Source organism: Cebus imitator, unplaced genomic scaffold (assembly GCF_001604975.1).
Source record: "Cebus imitator isolate Cc_AM_T3 unplaced genomic scaffold, Cebus_imitator-1.0 Scaffold27, whole genome shotgun sequence".
Taxonomy (NCBI): domain Eukaryota; kingdom Metazoa; phylum Chordata; class Mammalia; order Primates; family Cebidae; genus Cebus; species Cebus imitator.
The window spans coordinates 11,932,530-11,956,799 of NW_016107342.1; the positions used below are offsets into that span (position 1 = coordinate 11,932,530).

The 24,270-nt window shown below is 34.7% G+C and overlaps 1 protein-coding gene across 4 annotated transcripts in view; it reads right to left on the minus strand.

Moving 5' to 3' along the window:
• The window catches only part of ARHGAP15 (Rho GTPase activating protein 15), a 640,576-nt gene that overhangs the window by 477,885 nt on the left and 138,421 nt on the right, over nt 1–24,270 (minus strand). The gene's annotated exons all lie outside the window — the stretch shown is intronic.

Genomic DNA, 24,270 nt, shown 5'->3' on the forward strand with positions numbered 1-24,270 from the left:
AATCCCGGTTTACTGCAACCTCCACCTCCCAGGTTCAAGAGATTCTCCTGCCTCAGACTCCTGAGTATCTGGGATTACAGGTGTATTTTTTAGTAGAGACGAGGTTTCACCATGTTGGCCAGGCTGGTGCCAAACTGACCTCAAATGATCACCCTCCTCAGCCTCCCAAAGTGCTAGGATTACAGGCGTGAGTCACCTTGCCCGATCTCAGACATCTCTTTAAACAAGATCAGAAGCCCGTGAGAGCCCATTCTATCTTCCTCTTTGTTTTGGAATCGAACTTTCAATGACACATCTGTGATACCGGTTATTTTCTGGATGACAGGCTGATGCCATAAAGTGCAATTTCAACTCTACAGTGAAATCAAGCAGAAGACAAGATGGATTTTGAGAAAGGAAGAAAGTGCTTATAGTAAGGAACTATGAGGACAGATAATTAGATTAAGTCTAATCTCTTCTAGGGTGTTTTGGGGCACATTTCATTCAAGTCAAAAGCAGACTTCCCCTCTAAGGACTAATATAATTAATTTTGTTATTAGTCAAATTTTATATCAGCATTAGGCAAAAATAAGCTATATAAATATATATGGAACAGGTTTATACCAAGAAACAGAATTATACATTTGTTCAGTTGCATATTCCTGTTGCATTCTCAAAAACTCAGGTCAAGCCATTCCAACTCTAGAACTTTGGATTCCTAAGAATTATGTATTTACAGTCCAGGGCAAGCTCTACCCACCTGGCTATATATAGTCACGTGCCACATAACAATGTTTTGGTCAACGACAGACTATATACATAATGGTGATCCCATAAGATGAATACTGTAACATGCTGTGTAAATTCCTGGCCTAGGAACAATAGGCTCCATCATATAACGTAGGTATGTGGTAGACTATACCATCTACGTTTGTGTAATTCCACTCGATGACGTTCACACAATGAGGAATACATTATGCATTCCTCAGAATGTAAACCTATTGACACATGACCGTATTTTTAAAAAATAACAAATTTATGACTTCCTGCTGATGCATTTCCATTTTACTAAAGTCTTTGATTCCTGCATGGTTACTAAGATTCTCTTTTTCTCTCCTATTTTCTTCTTAGAACCATGGCAATTTTTTTGTAGAAGAAAATAAAAGAAAGCAGTGCATGTAACTCTATAGGAATTCATCACATGTATACATATGTGTGAGCACACTCACATGCAGATGCACACAAACATGAATGTGATTTCACATTTGAGTTATGCTATGCTCAGACAAAGCTGGGATTTCAACAAGGTCAGATTACAAAGAAAAATTCAAAAATTTAAAATGGTTCCATTTATCTTCTCATGGATTGTAAGTGTGTAAAATGGATAGAGGAAAAACAGATCTGATCAGAAACCAGCATAGCACATGGTGGTCTGTTAGAACACTCTGGCTGGCATTCAGAGAACCAGAGCTTCAAGCTTCAGTCCTGCCATTTATTTCTAGTTGTGTGATGATGAATTTGGTCATTCACCTCCAGGAGACTCTTCTCATCATTAAAAGCGCAAGAACGCCACTTTTCACAAAAGGCCATAGTGCAGGTTAAATGTTGTATTGCATTTGAAAGCACTTTGTAAACTCAAATACAGACAGCAAATATAAATGTAAAAGATTAAATCACAACACTGAGAGTTTGTTCAAAAAAGTTATGGGATATTTGGAGTAGACATTTTCTTCTTTCATAATTTTGTGCATCATGAATTTTCATTTCAAATTTCAGAGAATTTTTAAGTTTTTGCTAAAGTCAACATTTAAAAATATTGTATGGATGTAAAATTATTTTATCTACACTTAAAGGGTATATAATGGTTTGATGTTTCAGTTTTCATGTATAACTTAAGCCTTGTTCAAACACACTAAAGACAGAGTTTTATTAGGACTGGCAAGAATGATACCAATATATATTCATGGACTGATTCCATCTGTATGGAATATGTAGATCTCACTCTAAATATAGTTTTTCAGTGTTCTGAAATGCTTGTGCTAAAATCTGAAGTACAATAAACTGATACTATATTAACATGAAATTTAGTTTCTCAATTTAAAGAAATATGTATCCTCTTTTCACAAAATATTAGAAGTTTTCTAATTCAGAAATGAATGCATGCAGATCAAGGGCAACTCAGAAAAATCCAGAAGACCTTATGCTATAGTATTTCATACAATGCTTTTTTCATCTTTATCCTAAAATATTCTAATCAGACAATTTGGCCACCTGACCTAGGTAAAGTTATTGGAAAATAATATTTCTGAAGCACACACAAAGTAAAAGTTTGATATTATTTACTGTCATTTGCCAAATTTATATTTAGCATAGATTTTATAATGATAGTTGGAGTGTTTATATAATCTTAACCATGTTTTAATATATATTTTACATTTCCCTTATGTTATAAAAATACCCTTTACAGAATATTGAAAAAATATTGAATTATCTAAGTTTCCATAGTTTACCAATTTTCTCAATCAGTATTGCATTTGCAAGTAAAAATCCCAAGTGTGAAGGCAGTTAATCTAATTTTTAATTTTATTTTGTAAGTAAACATTGTATAAATGTATATGTGCTTAATTCCATCTGCGTCTGTCTTTTTGAAGTCTTAAGAGATCTTGCCACAAGATTGCTTTATGTCATCAGTATATGTCTTTGACTGGTGTATGTCTTTGGCTCAATCTCCAGAAGTCTAATTTTAGAAGTCTGTAATATTTATTTCCAAAGGAAATACAATATATGTTATGTAAAACCCAAAAGTACAGTGTCTTTCAAAAAATAGAACAATGTAAGAATTTGAGACATGGGAACCATAATGCATATTAATGGAAATCTACCTCTTAGGCTGAAAATTTACTTTTCATGCCTCACAGTGCCTTTAAGGAAAGAAGTATAACCTGAGGCTTATTTTGGAAGAGTCAGGATTACTTTTTGTAGTTCCTGGCTGTGTGATTTTGCTTCACTGATTTAGAAAGTGTGATTTGTAATTTCAGGTTTGTGGTTTTAGCTCAATGTTGGTTATCTCACTGATGAAATTAGCCTATTTTTCTAAAACACTATGCTAAGTTTCCTAAAGTCTTGGGATGGCTGGAATGACTCCATTCTTTTGGGTTATCTATGTTAGTTCTAGCATCATTCTCATAATTAAGAATACCTATCTGCTAGTTACTTTTACTTATTTTTTTTCCCAATTGTTTTTTAGCTCAGCTGATTTCATAGTGGTCACAAATTGGCAGCTCTTGGAATAAACATACTCATATATAAACTTCATGTTGCTCCAAGAGTGCTGTATTTTGTTTAAGTGACAACGTTTAAATATATTGATACATTTCACTATAACATTGACATTTATCTTTTCCTTTGCCAAATTGCATCTGGCAAAAGTAGGCCTGCCTTTCTAAATGGTGACCATTAGGTGGCACTGAGTAACATGGGGCAAAGGCCTCAAGTTCGTGCCGCTGAGCCTGGCTCACTGCACTTCTGTACATTAACTTCTGTACGTTAACTTCTGTTTCTTGTACATCTTTGCATTGCCATTCTTGTGCCTTGGCCCAAGGTTTCAAGTATGAATAATCGAAAACAGGTTGCTATTTTTGAAAATAAAAAGGAAATCAGGAGTGGGAGGTTATTGAGGGGTAGAGAATTCAGCATATTTATTTTGAAATCATCAGAGTAGAAATGTCCAGTGAAGAGCTGAAAATAAATGACTGGTGCTTAGATGAGGGGAAAGTATTGGCGATAGAATTTTGGGAATCATTCAAGTAAAGGCATAGCTGAAGCCATGAAAATGGATGAGTTATCTGAAGGAGAAATTAGATATCAAGAAGAATGAAAGACCAATAGCTGAACACAGGAAAATATTAACAGTTATGATTCAGGCAGACAAGACAGAGCTGGAGAGGAAGACAAAGTCTGAAGAGAAAGAGTGATGAAATCTACCTTAGCATTGGCTCATATTTATTGATGTTTTTTAATGTGGGAAAAGAGAAAGGTAGGCATCAAATGAATGTTGAACAAGTAAAGGCTTAATATTATTACAGGTGGAAATCAAATGTCTTAGTGCCTTGGATGACAGCAGTGTGAAGCCCATCTGGGCTCTCTGCCTAAGTCCCAATTTGCAACAAAGGCTGACAGCATTGGACACAATAGGCAGAAAACCAAAAATATTTCTGGGTATGTGAACATATACAATAGAATAGTACAAGAACAGAGTCATGCATGTCATTTGTGTAAAAGTAATTTTTTAAATATCCAAACTGAATTTTTCGTCTTCAAATTTTTGAGCACAGATAGATCGTGTCTATTTTAAAAGATATCACCTATATTTTTAAAAGATGAAGAGAGTGTTCCTTACTTGTCCCTTGAATTTTTACTTTCTCATGTTGGCAGTTTCAAATTAAATAGTGTGTACATTGAGGAAAGCGGTGAGAAGGAAACAGTGTGAAATTATTGATCTCTTGCCTTGTGAAGTTTCACGAGACCTGGCAAAAATTTACAAGTTTGCTGCAGGGCAAAATTTGATCATTTTGGACAGGGATTGAATATTTTGCCTTGAAAAATGTTAGCAGAAAACCTCCTGGGGGAAAAAATCACAAATTGTCAAATCATTTGGGCATAGAAAGTCATCAACTTTATGTGGTGAGTGGCAATTTATACTCTATGCTTAGCTTTCATGGAAAACAATGACAAATTTAGAATCAATACTCCTAAATGATCTACTCCCAACAAGAACTGATTGTTTTCACTCATTGTATTGAAGGGCTGGCTACAGTGTAATACCAAGGGAGACCAGCAGGAGGCAGCACTTAACGATTTGTAAAGTAGAGGAGGAAGCCTAACCAGAAAAGGACTAAACTTCTAAATAGCATGCCAATGTCAGAGAATACAAGTTTTTTGCAGACAGATATGAGTCCAAATTTTGGCTCTGTTATTAATCAGCTATGTGAAATCTGGCAAGTTATTTAACTTCTCTGAATCCCAGTTTTCTCACGTTTAAAATGGGACAATTAATATTTACCTGATGATATAGTTTGGCTGTGTCCCCACCCAAATCTCATCTTGAATTGTAGCTCCCACAATTCCCACATGTGTGGGAGGGAACCAGTGGGAGGTAATTGAATCATAGGAGCAGGTCTTTCCTGTGCTATTCTCATAATAGCAAGTAAGTCTCATAAGATATGATGGTTTTATAAAGAGGAGTTCCCCTGCACAAGTTCTCCCTCTTTGCCTGCTGCCATCCATGTAAGCTGTGGCTTGCTCCTCCTTGCCTTCTGCCATGATTGTGAGGCCTCCCCAGCCATGTGGAAACGTGTCTATTAAAACTCTTTTTCCTTATAAATGACTCAGTCTTGGGTATGCCTTTATCAGCAGTGTGAAAACAAATGAATACACCTGATAATGATGTTATACAATGATAGATGGATTGCATGCCTTATGCATAGTGCTTCTGTTACTATAACATTAAAATAATTATTAAATAATCTCCCATAGGAATGCAGATTAAAATCTATAGACTTTTTGAGGAAATAAAAATATACATATATCATAAATAGAATGATTCTGATATTTACAGATTTGTTTACAAGTATAGGAGGACTAGAAACACAATTTTAAAGTGATAACTCCAATAAAGTTACTAAAACTGAAAACTACTGAAAGACAAAACTCTTTTATACAGTACTGTAGATGGTAACCTTATTCGATTCCATCTATAACAAGTTTATTTAGTCTGAGAGTGAAGGAAGAGTTACATAAGCTTATGAATACGAGATTCATAGAAGACTTTAAAAATATTTTTGGCTAGGTAACACTTTCACATAATTCAGCAATCAAAAAGCATAAAAAAGGAATAAAGTGAGAAATGTTTTTCTTCTCTTTCTCTCAATAGTAAGATTCTTTTAAATGCAAAGTAGAATATTCGGAGTCTATCACTGCTAATGAAAATGAGGTATCTGCCACACAGGTACATTTTAATCAAGTACATGAGTGGTAACTGGCCATTGTATTACCGTAATGTATTACCATAATGAAACACCATCATTAACAGTTGGCTAATGTAAAGAGGACCCGCAGCCTCATTATAACATCTGAGAGATTAGGTTCTTAGGCCCATTTTGTGGGGTTCCACATTCTCTATGGAAGAGTATCTTGTATTTGAAGTATCTTTTGTATTTAGCTGTTGCTTCCTACATGAATTGTTGGAGGACCTCATGAAACATGTTTCTATTTGTAAGCAAATCTTAATTGCAAAAACATCCTAACAGTAAGTCTGTTACTATATTATACCCTAATATAAAACTCAACCTGCTGTGCTTCTTAGCACTTTCCATATTAAAGATTTTATTCAAGATTTTGGCCTTTTTATATTAAAGTAGCCTAATGATGTCTTGTGATTGTCCTTCCTATGTGTATATTTTATGTATTTTGAAAATATGGAATTAGCATTTAGTATTTTCCACATTTTAAATTGTCTTCAGTATATGTGTAGCCTAGTAGTCAACATCAAGCCATCTATAAATAGATTGTCCTAGTTCTGGGCCTTTTACCACTCACTAATTATATGACCTTGGGAAAGTGACTGGGATCTTTGTTACTTTTCTTGATTTGTAAAATGGGTATAATAACTGCCTTAGTGATGTTTTAAGGTTAAACATAATAAGTCCTTAGTGTCTAGTATATAGTAAGTAAAATATAGCTCTACTACTAATTAGTTGTACTGCTCTTTAAAAACATCTGTATCTACTAATTTTTTTTTCTTCTAGCAAAATATGAGGGTGTTCTTTTTGCATTTATTATCTATTTGTATCTAAAACCAAAGTATGGGTACTTTCTTATAAATTGTTTGTTATTCATCATTTCACTTTATTTAATTGGTAGGATGAGAATGGTAGTTGCTAAGGATGTGTTTGAATTTCAAAGACATAATTCTCCTTTCTCAAAATTACTCAGTAAATCCTTCATCAAAGCCTTAAAACTTAGCTTTCTAAGCTAATGTCAGCATTCCCCTTGCTGTGAATGCTTCACAAGAAGTCACTATAGACAGATAATACTTTTTTGGTGAATTAAGCTGGTAACACTAGGAAAAGCCATGTTGTCACCACACAGGGAAAAACCATTTCTGCCTTCTCTCATACCAGGCCCATCTTCACTCATCCTCATTTCTAGCTTCTGACAAGAGCAGAGGAGTTTATGATGAGAAAGATGAGGGCCCAATATCTGACGCAGGTAAGTGGATCGTAGCATATGTCTTAAGTACACTCTTCACCTCTGTTTATTGTTTTTCTGTGTAATAAATAGACCCAGAAATGACCTCACCTTTGATTTTCTTCTTCACTCTGTGCTTTTGTCAAGGTTAAAAGCTTTTCCCCTAATGACACTGTCCTCCCCACATCCTTTCTTGCTCCTACTGAGTTGCCCAGTTCCTGATGCCTGGCAGATTGAGTTTGGTGTTAGTCACTGAGTCAAATTTGACACTCATTGCTCATTTCTCTCCTTTTCATTTAGAACTGGAAGAAAGAAAAACAAATTTTATCTTTTTAAAAGAAAGCCTATAAATATGAAAACCTGATTCCAATAAATTCTATAGCTATGCTTTTGCTTTGAAAGAATCTTTCATTTTGACTTGTGAACAATTGTAGGTTGAATTCATTTCTAGAATGTGTGAATGACTGAAGGTTGTCAAAAGCTTCTCTAAAGTGTTTGGGGGAAGCCAACCTGGCTGTTCCCAGCAACAGCCACTTCCCGAGCTCTCCCAAGATCTCCAGTGGTGGCAGTGACTCACTGGCTTCTCAAACTGCTGTGAGAAAATAAGCCCATCTCTATCTGTAATGAGCTGCCACACCACTGACCAGAATGCAGACTTGTTAACATCAAGTAGTCGTTGCAGTTGCTAAAATACACAAGGACTTGCTAACTGAATTTCTAAACTGAAAACCATCAATGTAAGAGTTAGTGAAAGTGTTTAATGTCCAATAAAGCAACATAAAAGTCAAACATAGTCAAAGCTCTGTAAAGTAGATCATGTTGGAAAAAGTGTGTACATTTTAACTGTATAACCAAAACTGAGAATTCTGGAAGGAAATAAGAGAATCCTGTAATCTAAATATAAAAATGTATTGCTCAAAAGAATATTTAAGTATAAACTAACAAGATTTATAAAGATTTTACTCTCTCTTTGTCTTCTATGGCCAACCTGATCTGCCTCAGATCATTTCCATAGTCCATGGGTGGAACCAGTTTTGTTCCTCCTGCACAAACCTCTGAACAATGTGGCATAGTCAAAACAGGACTCAGTTTGAAATCAGACACCCTTTGTTTGAAACCCAGTTCTAAACTGAGAATTGCTGTCATTAGCAAATATTTCATGGAAGAAATGGGGATTGGAAATGACCTCAAAAATAGGCCCAGGTCACAGTCTGAAATGCAGTCATGGCTTGTTTTTACAAATGTTATAACCAGACTCCAGCATCTATACCAGTTTGCAGGACAGTGATTTGAAATATTCAGTGAAACCCAGGAATGTACTTCCCATCATCAGAAGCAATACTTGAAAATCTTTTCTCTAAGTGCAACTACTTGAGAATGAGAAGGGTCTCACATGATGAATTAAAATCCACAAAATTGGCTCTTCAGCTGAATAAGAGGAAAAAATTCTAGAAGTGTGGACTGTCCATAAAAGAGATACTACTTCATTCTTCCCTAGAAATAATAACATCTTTTACACATACCACTTCTCTCTGAGGAGCTTTAAAGACTTTATCTAATTAATCCTCCCAGCTTCCTGGAGAGGTAGATGGGGGCAGGTATTATTAGCTGAATTTAGCTGTGGTAGAAATTAAAGTGTCCTGATTAAGTGACTTAGGTAGGAGGCAGCATTTGCACTTAAATAAGTGGGCTCTAAATTCTCTGCTGTTTGAGTAAAAACAGCACCTATAGTGCATAATAAATCTGCCTTCTTTTAATCCATCCTACATGTCGTCTGGCAAAAAAATAAAATAACCTCTTCAGCATGGCTAGGTACAAAGAACAACATATCTGTATCTTAAAATGTGATTGTGAATTTCACAGTGGCTTCTGGGCTCAAGAGGCCAGAAGTTATTTTTATTAAACTATAAGAAGATTTCTTGTATTTTTAAGTTGCTGTAGTAGTTTATTATTTAAGTAGTTATATATGTATTTTATCAGAATAGAAATATTTCAGGCACTATAAAACTCTCTATCAGGAAATGGAAGAAAACCTGCATTTGGACCAGATAGTTAGACACTTGGGGTAGGAAATGTGAAGGACAATAGGTAATGCCCAAGGTCAGTGTTTAAAAAAGGGGCCTAATTTAGCAGGCATTCTCAGTTGCCCACTCAAAAGCCATTTTCTTCTTTACTAGTAGAACCCCAAGTTGAGGAAATGTCAGTCCTCCTTCCTTGTCAACTATAGTACCTCCATTCCTCTTGCATGATATAGGGATAGATTATGGGGTAGGCATGTGATCGTTCTGTCCAGTAAGACACAAGAGCTCCTGCAGCAGACCATCTGGGAGAGTCTTTTTTGATCCCCAAGAGGTATAAGAAAGAATACCTCAATCTGCTTAACTTTGTCAGGTCTTCACGGACTTTCTGGGCCAGCAATACGCAACATGCAGCCATGAGTGGGACAAGGTGACATGGGATGACAGGACAGGGAGAAGGAATGACTGTTCTTAGTGATGTCATTGAGCTGTCAAATTAACCAACCCTGGAAATGTTTTATCTTGGCACTTTCTTTCTATATAGAATAAAATTTCTATATTGTTTAGTATAGAAATGTGGGATTTTAAAAAATATAAATGTAACAAATACAACCTGAAGGGAATTGTTTTCAGAATTATTTCTGGTCAAGTCTCAGATCTGCCACTATCAACCAAAGTAAAATTATTCAGATAATGAACCCGAGATTTGTGATTTGGTGGAGATGCACAGTCTATATCTATAAATTTCCTTACAGAGTACAAAAATATTCTCTGCACTTATCTCTAAATAAACCATATGGAGCGAACTGGGCAGGAAAAGGCCCCTACAGAAGCTAGTGAGAATGGGACAGCAAGAGGAAGATGCAAAGACAGAAAATTTGAAGAAGGAATCATGTCCCATTTTACCCTGAACTTAGAGGATAATCAATCGAAAGATTATCCAGTTGATTAAAATGGGTGTTGTGACTCCACTGCACCATGTAGGTCTTATCACCAATTTCAAGTTTTGTTTATGAATAAATGAATTTAGTAAACAAAGCAGAGAAGTACAGTCTCTGGATTTATCTCATTGGCTTCCTGCTTGAAAGTTTTCTTAGAAAGATGCCCAAAGATGTCTATTAGCTTAAGATTTAAAAGTTCTACCTGTCCAAAGGCCCAGGCAGACAGTCCATCTGTATGTCAAACACAGATACAGTTCTAAGGCATGGGGGGACATTCTGGATCCTGAATGAGTCCCTGAAGATCCTGAATGAGTTTACCTCATACTCTTTTTTCAAAAAGTAAACAAGCCATGTCTGCCAGTTACACTAAAGAAATAAGCAACAAATGATTTGTAATGAAACTGCCCATTCTTTCTGATAGTGTGCAACAAATGAAAAGTAAACTACTTTATTTCTTGTTGTTTGAAAAGAGAAAGTCTAAGAATGAATTCATTTCCAAGCTTAGGTTGCTTGAATGTACTAGAGGGGGGAAAGCAAAGAAAGTTCAGGAGGGTACAAGGCAGCATTTCAGTAAATCCAAGATCAAAACATAAACCACAATCCCAACAACAAAAACAAGACAACTACAAAGAACGCTGTGAAATATGAGGCTGCTGAGTGCATAGAAAGATAAGATGGTATGGTGGGGAAGTCTCAAAGGATGGCGTTTCTAAATCACTCTAAAGTTCTTGCTCATTTCTATTGTGTGCCTAAAGGTATGTCAATGTTTTAGCAAGGTACAAAATTAAACCAAACAAAGAACGAATATACTATTAAGTATCACCATGCAAGAAACTAAGGTAGACACTAAGGTTTTTTGTTGTTGTTGTTTTTGTTTTTTAACAGACAAGGTCTCACTCTGTCACCCAGGCTGGAGTGTGGTGGCGCCATTGTTGCTCACTGTAGCCTTGAACTCCTGGGCTCCTGTCATCCTTCCTGCCCCAACTTCCCAAGTAGCTAAAACTACAGTTGTGAGCTGCAACACCAGGCCAGAAGATTTCTTAAAAAGCAGTTGTGGTCCCTGCTTTGCAAAGGTGCAAAATGTAATTAGAGAGAGAATATGGAGGCATATGAAAATATGCATAAAAATGCCAGTTAACAAAAAGCGTCTAACAAATGGAATTAATAATTCTAATAATTCACAGACAGCAAAGCTGTCATACAGAAGTAGTATTAAATAAATGTTAGCAGTGCAGGCACCACAGGCAACCCACCTCAGAATTTAAACCCTGACTTTGCCATAAGCGCTTCACGAAATAGGGCAAAGTAACCCCTCTGTAAATTCTTTCATTTAAATTAGAAAACAGACCAAGCTATACATTTGGTGAGTTGGCTGCAAAGCATAGAAATGATACATATGAAGGATCTAACAGAGTGCTAAGATCTCACGAGAGTGCTTGGTAAAGGATAATAATGAGATTAGAAATGGCGGGCTGAATAAATGGTCTTCGTAGACTTAATTCATGCTTACTGCACTTGATGTGGGGGCCATCCTGCCTAAGTTGTGCTTAATTTTCACAGCAGTCTCTTTAAGGTCATAAGTTCTATAGAAAAGTAGAGGTGGGAAAATCAATTCTAACTATGGAAGTCAGGGAAGTGTTCATGAAAGAACTTGCTGTAAAGGATGGGTTTATGGATTTGTCTTATTGTCTTGTTGCTTGAAAGTTGCCTAACAGAGGTGCCCAAAGACAGCTTAAGATTTAAAAGCCCTACCTATTCAGATACCCAGGGTCTTAGAAGAGAGGCAATGTGAGGGTACACCAGGAGGGAAAATGTCTCAGCACTGGGAAGTCAAACAAATGAACAAATGAACAGTGATGTTCAACATATTATCACCAAAGAGTACGGACATAAGCAAATCAGCATATCAGAGGACTACTGGGTCCAGGGAACTACATTATCATAGATGAATAGCCCTGGAAGGTACCTTATGTAAAATAATCTGGGAACTCACTTGGTCATCCCTCTGGAGTTGGAAAACTGAAGAGCAAGAAGCTTGCCTTAGGGAAAAATTGCTCACTGGATCTTTTCAAGTAAGTAATCTCACATATACAACTTAACCAGGTGGAGGAATGAATTCAGTTCATTGAATAATTTGTTAATATGTCTATTTGAACTATTTCGGAATTACTGTTCGCAAATTATCTAACTGCAACCCACTATTACCAAGTTCAGTAATATGTGATATAGACAGCAGCAGCATAACATTCCATTCCTTTACGAATTAATTTCCATTTTTTTGCTATCAATAGTTCAGTGATGGTGTGGCTAGCCTGTGGGGTCTGTGGGATCTCTCCACCAACAGAAATTAGTAGCTATTCTCTGCCAAGGTTTAAAAGCAGCTGACTAGATAATTTCCATATTTCTCCTAAATTCCCCCCTGCCCTATCAAGAGATTTGACTTTTAGTTTGCGAGTAGTTTCTGCTTTTTTGCTTTCTTTTTTTTTTTTTTTTTTTTTTGAGATGGACTCTCTCCTGCCCAGGCTGGAGTGCAGTGGCGCAATCTCGGCTCACTGCAACCTCCACCTCACAGTGTTGTTCAGCCTGGTCTAAAACTCCTGACCTCAAATGATCTGCCCACCTGGCTCCCAAAGTGCTGGTTTTGTTTGTGGGTGGTTACATTGTTGCACAGAAAACAATTTCTTCTGCCTTTTCATCTTGATTCTGGAATTTTACCAAGGGTAGTGGCCTGCTTCATTGCTACATTTTTCAGTTATACATTGTTAGGTTCTCAAAGCAAGGTGTTCTGGGGAAATCAAAACATATTACTGTCATTATCTAGTACTTAAATTAAGACTAAGATCACTTTACAAAACAATTCAATTATAAACATGGCGTGTTGTCTTGTTACCCAATCAATTGGCTGCTAACATGAGACAGTTATTAGATTGTGCTGTGGAAATCTAACTTCCTTCTCCAAATGTGATGGAATTAATTCATACAATCTGATAACAAGGCTATTACAATGTGAACAATGGTTTAAAAGTGGCTTGTATGGAACAGCGAGGCACCATTGAACATTTCAGATCAAAGGTCTATTGAACAGAAAGAACAAATAGAATCAATTTCTTGAACTGTTTCAGCATTTCCAAACTTGCAACATTATGCCACAGAATGTGACTTAATGAAGTGCAGATGAGAAGACCAGAGAAAAGCTAGTTCTAATGTAACAATGAAAATTAATGAAGAGCTTTGGGTTTTTTTTCTCTATGGAAACAAACTAGTTATTAAAGACAGCTTTGTATTCCTAAAATTCTGAACTTTAAAGACAGCCAGGACTTAGATAAGTCACTAAGGCACAGATAACAAGGAACAGACAGACACATTTGCCACTTTTCCTCTAAGCTGCAAAAAGTTTTTGCTATCTAATTTATTTATGTTTATATAACAGAGTACTTAATGAGGCCATCTAACTGACAAAGGTAACAAGACGCACAGGACATTTTACTTAAAAATCTTAAAGGATAAGAAGTGATTACAATAAAATGGATGGCCACTGAATGCAGAAAGCCATACTTTTCTGGAACTTTAATGTATAAAATTCAGATATTTTCCTAGTAATAATGTAACAGAAGACTTGTTAGAATTCCAGGAAAAAAAGTACAAAATATATTTATTCATTAAAAAAATTTGAACTCCTTCTATGAGCCAGACTATGTTCAATAATCTTTGGATTCATCAGGAAATAAATTAGCAATAAATAGAAAATTACTAACTGGATGAAATTTTATAGGAATAAAATATGGAAATGAAATGTTTAGAAATGACTAGCATTTAAAATAAGTTAAAAATTAATTTACAAAGATTAGCAGAAGTTTATAAAACTAAAAAACTGTAAAAATATTAGCCCACACTGACATATTTAATATTTTTTAAAATGTCAAACAACATACAGCATAAAGACGTGCATTATGATTTTTTTATTTTTAACATATTTCATCGAACTAGTAAGTGGCCTGTTCATACACTTATTATTAACTAGAGTTAAGGTATAATGTTTTATACTCTAAAACCGTTTAGTACAGATATTCTCTGTCTTACGATGGTATGACTTTTTGACTTTATGATAGGTTGACTGGGGGTATTAAATGCATCTTTAACTTAAGATATTTTCAGCTTACAATGGGTTTGTCATGAAATCAACCCATCAAAAGGTGAGAAGTATCTGTAATTATTACCAAACATCATCATCAAATAATTTAAAAATATGTGTTAGTTCCTACTAGAAATTGTTGCATTCTTTTTTAACTGTTTTATTAAATGAAAGTATTCCCACCTAATTTCTTTCACTTTTGGATGTCGATAATTTAAAAATGAGGATATTAGTGCAGCAATATTTTAAGCAGAAACGTTTTAAAATAATATGCTCACAAATAGCAATAGAGTAATGATGTAGAAAAGTGTAAATAATTTATTTAAACTAATCTTTAATTTTAAAACCATTTATTAAACAGACACACAAGAACAATGAAAGGATAAACCAGCAAAAAGAGATAAAGTACTTGAAAACATAAAATAAAATAGTCTATATTGACATCGTTACTTTTCTATTGTCAAACTTGGAGATCACAATGCCAAAAATAAAATTAAAAAAAAATTGTATACGGTTAAATTTAAAACACACAGACAACTAAAAAGCAATGTTCTGAATCATTTGGTAGTTAATTACCTATTTGATTAATATTTTTCTATTGAAACCCTCATGAAAACAACAGATCAGGCTTTAGTACTGAAAATCGAGAGTATCAATTGGTGGTTCTCTCAAAGAGAGAGGACATAATAATCCCTAAATATTTTACAGGTCACCTGGATTGAGATAAGCAGCTAATGCATTTCTAGACCTTGTTTTTATTTTTTTTTTTGAGATGGAGTCTTGCTCTGTTGCCCAGGCTGGAGGGCAGTGATGCAATCTCAGCTCACTGCAATCTCCGCTTCCCGGGTTCAAGCAATTCTTCCCCCTCAGCCTGCTGTGTAGCTGGGATTACAGGTGCCACGCCTGGCAATTTTTTCTTTTTAAATACAGATGGGGTTTTGCTGTGTTGGCCAGGGTGGTTTCGAGCTCCTGACCTCAAGTATCTGCCCACCTCAGCCTCCCAAAATGCTGGGATTACAGGCATGAGCAACCATGCCTATCCCATTTCTAGAATTTTTAACTAAAATACAGTAGAAAAAGTATGGATATTAAGAAAGTCCCTGTTACCTCTCCTCCCAAATACGTTCTGACCTGCCCTGCTCACTGCAAAGCCTCACAGTCATCAGCCTACCATGTGTGAGCTATTTTCTGAGGCCACCAGGACGATTCACATCCCTTTTTATCCCACCTTCTTCACCTACCACCACCATCAGCTTCTAAGGAAGCAGCATGAGAATAGGATAGATTTCGCTTGATGTGTAAAATCAACAATAACTGACGATTTAAAAGAACATAAGACATAGTTCATTCTTCTAGGGAATTATAGATTCATGCCCACATTCAAGTAAAAAAAGAACTACAAACTGTTTGAAATTCTACAAACTATTTAAAATTAAAATACATTTCAATTTAATTCTTGAAATAAATCCATCTCCTTTTAATGAGCAGAAGATGGAAAATGATATTTGACACATTGATTTTCCTTCATCTTTAGGATGAGAGAGTTTGTCAGTACTCAAGTAGATTTGAAAGTATAAAAACCTATAAAAAACATATATACCAACCTGGATCCTAGAAAAGGAGTCTACAAATTAGAAGAAGAGAACAAATCCTTGAAAGATACAGAGAAAATGTATATCTGGGTAAGGGAAAGGTAGATTTATTACAATAAATAGAACCTTTAGGAATGTATCTGTGTTGACGTATCAGTAACAGAACAGTTGTCATTGATACTGCCAGAAATGGAAGATTTACTTTTTTAAGGGTTAATACCTGGTGGAATGTACATACTGCTGAAGAAGGTATAGAATCAATGCAGGAGAAATCTACATACAGTAGCAGAATGAAAATCTTTATTAGAGACAGAAAAGAGCATAATATTGCATAAAATTGTACTGACAATGGAAAGGAGAAACTTCAATTTCTAATACAGAAAAAAGAGACAGATGGAAATTTTGAGATAGAAATGGTACATATGAAAAATAGAGAGTGACCATTGGACAGAAAGTTAGAATTCCTGAAGATGAAAAAACATAACATAAAGTTATCATCAGTGATATAAACATTAATACGAAAAACTTGTTGACCTCAAATATTTTTAAGTATACATTAAAGTATTTTGAATATTGATAAATATGGTTTTCTAAAATTTTCTGAATAAAGATATAAACGCAAGTGCAAAACAGGTTACTTACAAAGGCCAAAATCAGGTTGTTTTCATACCATACTAACAGTCTGAAGATGTAGAGCATTATTGAGATAATTTGGGAAAGAAAAAGTTGACCAGGAGATTTGACTTTCTAGTAGTTATAATAAGTTACATGTTTTAAATAATTAAAACAGTAATGCTGTATCAATATCAAAGAAATAAAATCAATGTCTCTGAAATACACGTATTTAAAAGGAAGGTAATACGTAATTACAAATAAGCATCACAAAACAATAGAGGAGTAATTCATTAATTACCATATGGTATTGAATGTTCAAAGTACTTGAGTTACTTCATACTATACAGCAAAGTAAATTACGAACATATTAAATATCACCAGTGGGTCAAAAGGCTAAATGCTAAAACAATATTGAAGTTCTTTCAAAAATAGGCAATATAGGTGAAAAGCTACTGATTTCAAGATGGGTAAAAATTTTAAGTGTAAATACCAAGAAGATCGTATTAAAAGCAAAATAGAAAGGTCTACAAGATTGAAGACTACGGTGTAGCAACATTTTAAGCACAGTTAAAATCAAATGAAGTTTTATAAAAAATGTGTAGTTGGTTAAGAATATATAACACAGATTAATATTTTAATATGGAAATACTTTCTCATAAACCATCAACAAAACATGTACACTTTATTGTAGAAAACTTCTGTAAAAAAAAGATACTGATACTTGCATGTAATGGGATGTATACACTTATCAATTAACAGGTATGTTTGCAGGATTGGTAGCAAACACCTGTGGCCAATATATCACTAAGAATGATTTTGTTTTAAACAATTTTCCTCTTGATTTTCTCAGTATAATCAAAGAAATAGTAAAAATAATACATATTTTAAAAATAGCTTGACTTAAAAAAAAACTTTTAACAAATTTATAACTTGAAAGGAAGTGATTTGTAACACTTTTTCCAGTTAGAAGGTGTATATGCATAACCAAGTCAGAGTTTTAAAATTCAGTATTTTGTTCTTTGTCTTCATGAAAAATGAAGAGAGTCTAATTGGGTAAAAGAGAATTCATTCTTCATCTTACTAATGAAGGATGACTCATGAAGGAGATATTAATTCAGAGATCAAGAGTCTCTGCCATCCGCTGAAAAGAAGTACTTAAAAAAAATACAATAAAATCACTATGATAGTGAAATTTAGGAACTGAAGAGCAACTTGATTGTAAGGATCATGCCTTGTATAAGACTCATTTATTTTATATGTGACAAAAATTACAGCTTTAATGGCAAAAATTCAAGCTCATATGTTAAATATCATCTAAATTCTGAAGATCCCTAAATCTATATCTTTATCTCTGACCCTTTTCCAGACTTTTCAAAGTATTTTATTCTCTCTTTAGAGATTTATTAATGGAAAAGTTTGAGAAGCATTGCTTTAATAAGCTTTTAATTTCCATATAAATTAGAGAATTTGAACATAATGAACACATATTTGAAGATGTTGGCACAGAAATATTTGGCATAGGAAACATGCAAACCATAGTCTTTTCTTTTTCTTCAAGATATCTACCAAACATACAGCCTTTTAAACAAGAAAACATTTTATTTCCTTGAGAATCTAAGATGTTCTAAGTTTTTATAACACTTTAGAATATATTTACTTAGGAAAGGCAGATATAATATGGTCTTCCCTTTCCATTGCACTAGTTTTCTTTTAAATAATGTTGTAAGAGTGTATCCTAATTAAATCTTAGAAGTATCAATTTCTTCTTCTATCTTACTTTGAGTATTTGTTCTCATCTTGATATCTTCTACATTCTTTAACAGTAATATATCCACATTTTACCTTTAATCAGTTTGGTTGTTTAACGTGTAATCATACATAGATTCAACAACCATCTCATTTATCCAAAAATACTATTAACAACTGTTTATTCTATTGCTATTTTGAGGTAATTTAACTAATTATATTTTCAAACTCTAAACATGTGTAATTTAAAGAAATAAACTAGTACTATCAGTTTTTTTTTTACTTGCCTATTTGTTCTAAAGAAAAAAATGATTTATACAAGGTGCAAAAAATATTTTACTTGTTCTCCTCCAATCTGCAGCCATATACAGAACTATTTCCCATTCTTTTCTAACCTAAGACTCATTTTGGTTTTTTATATTCTTGGGAATTCCAATCAGTTTAATTGTTTGACAGAAGTTTTCTGCTTTTCCTCAGAAGGTGTAAATTTTTCAAGTGCCAGCCACATATACTAGAATATTTCCCAAGAGTGGCAGCTATTTGCAACTTGGTTTCCTGGGACTGTTGTTTGAGGGCCTTTTTGTTTGTTTTAAACCAATGTGCTCTACATTAGAGAAACAGGATTTAACACCAATGTCTTCAAAGTAAAAAAACTACACTCTATAAAATTAGTTTGCCATGATAGTTACATACATAGAGTTGAATTGCAATCATTTTTCACTGACACTACTTGGTACTTTTGCTAAAATTAAAGTAGTTTTTACTTGCTGTAACAAATCTAGAGCATTAAAAATGAGGTTTATGCCTCATTCTGAATATACAGATGGCTTTTTTCCCCAAACAAAATGTGGGGTTTTCTTTCTATTAAGCAAATTAAATTAACAACCGTCATTCTATCTGCCATCCCTTCTAATATTATCACTTTAGTATAAATCCCCACATTGGATATATTTCATAAAACTAGCTAGAGAAAATAATAATTTTTTGTGCCAGATATTTGTATACCAGAAAATAATTGTTATTTCAATAACAAAGATGCCCAAGAGCATATCTTCTCAGTGGAGCATTTCCAAACACTAAAAAAAAAAATTATATAGGATATGCATGCCCTGTATATCTTTAAAGATGGTATACAAGTATCTGTGAATAGAACACCAATTCATTTGATGATGTATAACATATATTCATTTACTATTTGAAAAAGGAATAAACCTATTAACGTATTTCAATTACTGAAAGCAAATACTTTCCAATCCTTACCTGATTTTTGTCACCTTCAGAAAATACTTTTTTCACCCTGAATTCTTTGACCTTAAGCTCCTATAATTCATGTACCTGCCTTGGACTTAAATAATTATTGATGCAAATTTTCCATATTCCCAACACTTCTGAACTAATTTTAAAATTAGGTATGAATCGGTATGTAGGTTGACATATGTTGTTGAATAACTTGACACTCAGCAGGGTTTATCGTAGGAGCTGAATGGTTCTTTCAAATGAGTCATTATGTTACCATCAATTACAAGTACTCAGTAAATGATGTCAAATGTGCTTTTATCTCTGGGATGGCTTGATGAAATTTTACCCCATTTAAACAGCAACAACCACCATGACAAAACTTTATTTAGATTGAGCAGGTGATCTGAATATTTAGTTGTGTAGGGACCGTGGTAGGGTCTACTATTCTTTACTTTGCCAACTAGTGCTTCTTCCTGCCGTCACTGTACATATGGCGGGATTATGCATTTGTGCTTTGTTGGCTCTGTGACTTCCTTAGTCCCATGAAATGAAGACAGACATGACATATGCCACTTTCAGGTAAGAGCTTTAAAGGCAAACATGTTGCTTGTCTCTTCCAGAAAGAGACTATTCCATCAACCTGGATCCCAGAATGAAGACAGTACGGAGCTGAACAACAGAAATTTGTTCCCAAAGCATAATTTAGCCTATTTTGGTGGATACGGGGGCTACACATGGAACAATGATAAATCAAAACTCTAATCATACTTGGTCTTTTGTATTGTCCTGTTAACGTTTTCTTCATTAATTTAATTTTATTTATCTTTTATTTATTTAGAAACAAGAGCCAATCCTGAGCAAAGTTTATGAAACAACATGTAAGAATTTTGTCCATACAATGGAAACTCTATACAAAATAATTTAAGGAGAGACCTCTCTATCTTTTTGCCTCTGAGTCTGATTGGACCCATTAAAACAGAAAATTATCTCAGAAGTGTTCATTTTTAATAAGTTAATTTAACAAATTAATATGCTAAATGAACCAAATAAGAAACATAACAATCATAGATACATATCGTTTGCAAAGTATATCTTTTGTAAAAGCAATCTACTTTCTTACAATGACAACTACCAACCACCTTTAGTCTGCCCTGTTTTGGGTCCTAGCAAAATAGTATTCACCAATAGCAAGTAAGCACACTACATAATCCAAGTCTTAGTTACTTTTTCAGAGCTTGTACTGGAAATATATTTCAGCTACTTTTCTCTATCACTGAAATTTTCACCATAGTTTGAGTTGTATGATGTTGAAAAAATAGTAATTTTGCTTGACTTTAGAAGATAAATTGATAGTATTATCAAAATGGCATTTTATATGGAGTGAGAAAATTTATATAAAATAAATGTGGAACAAGGGACATAGTGGGAAACAATGGGAAATACTTGAATGTTATTCAATTTCCTAATCATAAATTAGACATTTTTGAAAACTGACTTTTCCAAGTTTCTGGAGCTCTACTCAGTACTATGAAAAAGTAATAACTGAACACACAGTTTCTAAAATAACTATGAAAAAAAATAACTTAACACCTAGGGTTTGATGTAACTGAATAATTTTACCCCTTGTTTTTCATCAGTTTCTATTCCTGAAGTAAACCTAAAATAGATTTAGAAATAATATGTTTTATTGAAATTTTAAATTTGAATTTAATTGAAGGAATTCAAATAAATTTTCAATCCAAGACAGAACAGACTTAACATTATGAAGCTTTAACATGAATACACTATGCTTATCTTTGGTCTAATTATGTTAGAAAAATTCAGAAAGAAATAAGTTAAACCTTGTTTACATATTTCAGGAAGGAATAAAACCTAAAAATTAACGAAAGCAACTCTGGGAATTGCATGTTCACCTTACCCAGATAAATATCACTAGTCTGGAATATTTTATGAAAACCCTCAGAAACAATAACACTTTCAATGTGTACATTTTTTAAAATTAAATAAATTATTGGAATACTTAATTCCAAATGCAAAACAACATGGTCTTCATTTTTTTTCTAAACTAATGATTTTTAGTATGCAAGGTCATTTTCAACTCTTAGAAACAAATAGCAAAATATTTGCAATAAAAATATGTCAAATACAATTTTCTCCACTCATTTTTGAGCTTTTCCATCAGCAGCACAGAAATCAAATTTCTTTTCTTTCCCCCAGAAGCTCTTAAAGTGCCAAAACTTTTAGGCTATGTTTAGATTTTCCAACTGTAGCTCTATCTGCTCTTATGTCTTACAGCTCAATTTTGGGGTTAGAACGTCTACAGTTGTTGGCCTAATAATGAATGATCTGTGACAACTCTGGATTCTCTTGGTTCATACTATTTTAAAACACACACACATACACAGAAACACAGATAAACAATTTTCTCGGATTTTCAAGAGGCCAAGAAAGATACAGTCTTAAAGACCCTGAACACCCTGTTCTATGAGCATTTTCTGAAATTTTTCCCTTGTAACTTTTCAAGCCAAATTATATTGCCTCCACCTAATGTTGCAAAAACTTTGGGTGAAAGCCCAATGTGATTCTAAGACTGCGGTATGATTCCGTGTAACCTGGCATCCTTCCTGGAAGTTAACTTTGTTAGGCAGCTATTTCTATAAACAATCTGAGTAATAGAAAAGCTACATGACCAGATGAAATGCCACCACCTGCATGTTCTCTACAAGCCTATCAGGAGCTAGTGCTAGATAATTAATTATTAGAAGCTAACACCAACAACTGTGGTCTCATTACCTTTTTAAAGGCCCTTTATACAGCTGAACTTGACTTTTAAATATGTCACCATTTCTTGTAAAAATCAAACTATTATATCTGCAGGCATATTATTTGTATCAATTAGCTACTGCTCTGTAACAAACTAGCCCAATATTTAGTGGTTTTAAAACTACTGCTATTTATTTGCAGACAATCAGGAATCCAAGCCCCACTCAGATATTGTCATACGGTGATATGACCACAAGTCCTGGACTGTCATTACTAGGTAAGTTAGTACATTGGACAATAGGAGTATTTCTGAATGTTATTTATACACCAGGGTGGCTATTCATAACTATCAATGCCTTCAGCAGGTCCAAGCTGTCATATGAGCTCCTTGACTCTTGGGTCATATGACTCAGGAAATTTAGTGAGAAAGTAGAATATAATATTACTGTGAAATGTGTGGTAAGTTATACTAACACTCTCACAACCAAAGTTTTTAAGATTCTGGAGGAAGGCCTTACCTTCCACAGCAGAAATATCCTTCACAAATGAAAAGTAGCCCCTCTCCTATTTCAGGGTCAGAATAGAGAAGAAAAATCTACCTATAAGACATCAGACAAATCTATGACTTCAGCTTCTCATGATGACCTGGGTATTTTCAAATTCACTGAATCATAGAGTGGGCAACAATCCACGGACTGAAATGCTATATTCAGAATTTGGCCCAAACAGGTCTAGAGGGCTTAAGAAATTTCCATGAACGGATGGTTCAAATTCCCATTTTACTTGTCACTGTTAACACTGGTGCCTCTCCCTGAGTTCACCCCAAGGCTTCGTGGACATGCTTGAAGCCAGCTAATAAAGGATGAAAAAACAAAACAAAACAAAAAACAAAAAACTCAAGCCTGATTCATGGATGGGTTAGTTCAAGATATTGGTGAGCACACACACACAAGACTAAAAGGATTGCAGCTGCACAATAGACCCACTGGGTCATTTTATTAAACTGTGGCGAAGAGAAATCCTCCCATAGGGCAAAGATGCAAGCAGCAAACTGGAGAGGAGGGTGGCATGAGGTTAGAATATAGACTGATTTCCAGGCAGTGGAGGGTGACTTTTTGATGTTCAGAGGCCCGGAAAGAGACAGTCAAAGATGAGAAACAAGAGGTCTGTAAGAGTGTGTCCAGAGCATGCGGACCCTTGTCTCATCTTAAGCCAGTGTACCAGATGACTAATTAGTTCTCTAGCCTCTCTTTAGTTGCTTAGAACATGCACAATAGGCCCATGAGTAGAGAGGCCATGTGGCAGAGATGGAGATGCTACACACAGTCAACATCATGGCTCTTTCTCTTCAAGTTACCTACCACTGTTGATTACATGATCTTCCAGCAGCAGAGGCAGATACTAAGCCCTCAGGACAAACCAGGTGCTTGACAGCAAACTGACATCAGACCCCTTCTATCCTTGGGGGAAGAGTGATTCATTCTCTCTGGAATTGATATTAACTCTATGGGCTTGCTTTCTCTGTTTATGGTGTCTCTGCCTGCCCCACGATTCCAGGTCTTTAAGAATGCTTAATTAGCATTGTGGGGCCATTCATGATGTTGCCTCTCATCAAGGAAATGAGGAAAATGCAACACCAGGCATGTGATCTTAAGATCTGCCGTTTTTACTAAATGACATATCACTTGGAAGCAATCAACCTGATCTGATAATGAAGTGGCCTCTTAAAGCGTCTGCTTAGGTAGTAGTTTAGAGACAAGATCCTGTTTTGGAGGGCTTCAGTATTCCAAGATACAGTATATTCACTGAATCAATGCGTGGCACACAATCAATACATGATGTTACATTACGTGGTAACTCCAGTAGCTGTAATATATGGGTCTAAGGACCAATAGGTGGAAGAGTAGCCCATGTAGTAACCTATCTGTAGCATTTATGCTTCTGGGTTTTGCAACTTTGGCTCTGCTGGATTAGAGATTCATATTCTTGGGATACAG